Genomic DNA, 4,731 nt, shown 5'->3' with positions numbered 1-4,731 from the left:
GGAAAAACACAGTGCAGTTATATGCATACAATGAATGTTACTTGGCCTTAAAAACAAGGATTTTCTGACACATGAGCCATCATGGATGAACCTTGAAGACATCACGCCAAGTGAAATAAGCCAGTCACAAAGGACAGATAATTATGGTTCCACTCATATAAGGTACCTAGAATAGTCAGATTCATAGAGACAGAAAGTAGAGTAGAGGTGACTGGGGCCTGGGGAGTTAGTGTTTCATGGGTATGGAGTTTCAGTTTGGGAAGATGAAAAGAGTTCTGGAGATGGGTAGTGGTCGTGGTTGCACAACAGTGTGAATGTACTTAATGCCACTAAACTGTACACTTAAAAATGGTACATTTGGTTATGTATGTTTTACCACAACGAAAAAAAAGTGGTACCCTGTGACCTCCACGTCCTGATGTTCATGCCCTTGTATAATCCCGTCCACTTGGGTGTGAGTGGGCGGGACTTGTGACTCGCCTCACCAACGGAATATAGCAAAGGTGATGGGATGTGACTCCTGTAATTGCATTTGCTGGCTGACTTGCTGTAGGGGCTCTCCTTGCTGGCTTGATGCTATTGGCGAAACCCACGTGGCAAGGGACTGTGGGTGGCTTCGAGGAGCTGAGGGTGACCCCCAGCCACCAGCAAGAAGGTAAGACCCTCAGTCCTGCAGATACAAGGAAGTAAATTCTGCCAGCACCCAAGCTTGTAGGTAGATTCTCCCAGAGAACCTCCACCTGGGGATGCCTTGATGGGAGCCTTGTTTTTTTTAAAAAATAAATTTATTTATTTATATACTTTTGGCTGCGTTGGAGCTTTGTTGCTGCGCACGGGCTTTCTCTAGTTGTGGTGCACGGGCTTCTCATTGCGGTGGCTTCTCTTGTTGGCGGAGCACGGGCTCTAGGCACGTGGGCTTCGGTAGTTGTGGCACGTAGGCTCAGTAGTTGTGGCTCGCGGGCTCTAGAGCACAGGCTCAGTAGTTGTGGCGCACAGGCTTAGTTGCTCCACGGCATGGGGGATCTTCCTGAACCAGGGCTTGAACCTGTGTCCCCTGCCTTGGCAGGTGGATTGTTAACCACCGCACCACCAGGGAAGTCTCTTGATTGGAGCGTTGTGAGTCTCTCTTTTGCTGAAGACTCAGCGAAGCCATGGCCAGACTGTGAGCCACAGAAACTATGAGATAAAGTACTGTTTCAGGCCACCAACTTTGTGGTAATTTGTTACACAGCAATAGCTAACTAATACTGAGCCCCACCAGAGACTTCTCTGAATTTATTCCATCCTCACTTTCCACTCCGGACACCTCAGGCCTCTATCACCCCTTCTTGTCAACTGGGAGTGTACAGATAGCCTGTTTTTCTCTTTTCTGTTTATGTTCAAATACATTCATTGTTAGGGTCACTTCATCCCTCTGGTTCCTTCCTGTTCTCCTATGGTTTCTGGCTTGAGGGGTGTGTCTTATCCCCTGTTGGCAGGAAGAACAGTGGTTTTTAAATTTTTATTTATTTTTTTATTGAAGTATAGGTGATTTACAATGTTGTGTTAACTTTCAGGTGTACAGCACAGTGATCCAGATATATATATATATATATATATATATATATATGTATATTCTTTTTCAGATTCTTTTCCATTGTAGGTTATTATAGGATATTGAGGACAGTGGTTTTTAGTGCAGTGACTGAGTCCTGAGACCCAGGGTTCCAACTCCACCCACCTGTGTGCAGTTGAGCTTTCCTCTCCATCCCCCACTAGCTCATGCGTTGGCCTAAACCCATATCTTGCCTCTTGGTCACAATGCTCACTACACAAAATATAGGTAATCACATTTTTCTGGGGTGGCTCTGATTTCTAATATTCTGCCTCACTTGTTGTCCCCATAAACTGTGAAGCTGTCCCAGATATTCTATTGTGGTATGTAGACTCTGATTGGACTGGCTCCCTTATAATAAATTGATGAAAGCCCCTGCCATTTTGGGGGCACCTGCTGTATGTCAGACACTTGATTAACAGTTGTCACTGTGTCTTTGCACCAGCCCCAGTGAGGTGAATGTCACGTTGCCGGATTTACAGAGGAACACACTGAGATGCAGTGGGGTTCATTTTCTTGTCTGAGGTCACGTGGAGCTTGTGTGTGTCCAAACCAGAATTAGAACTCCAAACGTGCCCTCTAACTTCCCTGCCTTGGAAGAGTACAGGGGTATTTCTCCCAGATCCCGTGTCCCAGTTTTGCTTGGAAAATAGAGTTGCTACACACAGACCACCTGGAGGGTTCTGAGGATTCCTTCCTGCTGGACCACAGTGGGACAGTGTGGGGTTGGGGGCATAGCTGAAAGCTTAAATTGAATTAGTGACGGAGGGACTTCCCTGGTGGCGCAGTGCTTAAGAATCCACCTGCCAGTGCAGGGGACGTGGGTTTGATCCAGTGTCCGGGAAGATCGCACGGGCCGCGGAGCAACTAAGCCTGCGTGCCACAACTACTGAAGCCCGTGCGCCTAGAGCCCGCGCTCCGCAACAAGAGAAGCCACCGCAATCAGAAGCCCGTGCACCGCAACGAAGAGTAGCCCCCGCTCTCTGCAACTAGAGAAAGCCGCGCGCAGCAACGAAGACCCAGCGCAGCCAAAAATAAATAAATACATTTATAAGAAAGAAAGATAGTGCGGGAGACCAGGTGGTCAGGGGTGGAGGTCCAGCCGGGGGCAGCTGCCCTGGTGAGGGGGAGAGGGAGAGGTTCTCAGCCTCGGTTGTATGTTAGAATCACCTGGGAAGCTTTAACGTCTACTGATGCCTGGGCCCCACTCCCAGAAATATCGATTCAGCTGGTTTGGGGCGCAGCTTGGGCAGTCGGATCACAAACCCTCCAGGAGATTCGCATAATCCCCCAAGATTCAGAATCCTGGAAGGAGGGCCTTTGTATGGCAGGCGGTTGGGCAGGGGGTAGAGAAGATAGAGGCGAAGGATGGCGGCCTGGTCTGGACACTCTCACAGCTCTCCCTCCCCATTTAGAGGCAGACCCTGTGTGCTTCTGGCCTTAGACTTGTAGAGTCCAGGCCCGCAGGACTGGCTTCTAGGAGCCCAGTTTGGGGACCCAGTAAGGCAGGCCTGTGGATTGGATGGATCCCTGCATCTTCAGTGCCACCAACTCGCACCTCAACACGCAGTGAGAGGGACAGAGGGGTTGGGACACACACCCAGAAGGCCTTAGTGAGTCAGTAGTTTGCGTCTGCGTGGGCTGCCTTTTGCCATTGCTTAGAGTTAGTGATGAAATCTTGGGGTTGGTGGTTTTCCCATGTCACTCAAGTACCTCTTGATCGCAAACGCCTTGTGGGTAGGGACCCCATTTTTGTGTCTGCTAGAGGGAATGACATGATAATTTATCTGTCCTGGGTGCTTTGAACAACTTCGTTTGGTGACTGATTTAAAAAGCCTTTCAAAGTTAAAGCACAAAGAACCTAAGGTCACTGAGGGAAGTAAAAAACTTGGTGGTTTTCCTCCTATTTAAGCGTGGAGCTCTCTGTGAACTCCACTCACTGGCTTCCTCACCCTGCTCTGATTTTTCCTATGGCATCACCGTTGGTTAATATGCTGTGCATTTTTCTTGAATATAAGCTGATGACCGCAGAGGTTTCTGCCCCCTTATTGCACATTGGAGACTCTCAGTAAATATTTGTTGAGTGAATGAGCAAATGGTGGCTTGTAGCTGGTGTCAGTGGGATCCAGAGGGAGACATAGACTCATCTAAGACTCTTTCCTTGGCTTGAGCTCCAGGAGGGAACTGCAGGCTTTTCTGGGGCAGGTGGACTAGAGAGCCGAGGGTTAGTTTTCTTTTTCCTTTTCTTTTTTTTTTTTTTGAGGTTCGCGGGCATCTCACTGTGGTGGCCTCTCCCGTTGCGGAGCACAGGCTCCGGATGCGCAGGCTCAGCGGCCATGGCTCACGGGCCCAGCCGCTCCGCGGCACGTGGGATCTTCCCGGACCGGGGCACGAACCCGTGTCCCCTGCGTCGGCAGGCGGACTCTCAACCACTGTGCCACCAGGGAAGCCCCCGAGGGTTAGTTTTATTTTGCCTCGCCTCTTGGAGCAGGTGTCTTCTTTCTGAATTGAGATTTTTTTTTTTTTTTTTTTAAGCAGTTACCTTGTAATGGAAAACGACACTCGTGCAGGTTTGTGTTCTTTTATGTCTCCTAAACCGAGCCCTTTCCCCTGCTGTGGCTTCAATAATGCATCATTTCATAAGTTCATGGACTTTAATGTGCTTCTGCTGAACCTCTAGTCTCAGCTAGGTAGTTAAATGGAAATTAACCACTGTAGGTTTGATTCAAAGTCACCTTTTCACCTTCTCTCTCTTCATCCCCTCCCTCACCCCACATAGGCAAAACAGTGTCACGTTTTTCTTCTTTTTCTGAGAGGGTGTGATGTGTGTGCCCATATGGGCTCCCAAGTGTGAATAGATGTATCGATTCACTTTGTAATCAGAGAGCCATAAAAAAATAACAATGTGTACCTACAAGTTTTTGAAATTCCACCTCTCCAGCTAAAGTACAGTGGAGTCTAGGGACCCACCACAGACGAATATTTAGGGAGAGTGGTACAGATGTAACAGATTTAGGACTCACAGTGGCTGCTGGTAAATTGTCATGTCTTGCCAAGGCTCTGAAATTTACTCAGTATTCATTCATTCATTCAGTGCCTGAAGATTATTTTATATGTATGAGGCACCTGGGTGGTGG

Source organism: Physeter macrocephalus, chromosome 6 (genome assembly GCF_002837175.3).
Source record: "Physeter macrocephalus isolate SW-GA chromosome 6, ASM283717v5, whole genome shotgun sequence".
Classification (NCBI taxonomy): domain Eukaryota; kingdom Metazoa; phylum Chordata; class Mammalia; order Artiodactyla; family Physeteridae; genus Physeter; species Physeter macrocephalus.
This window is presented reverse-complemented; position numbering follows the sequence as displayed.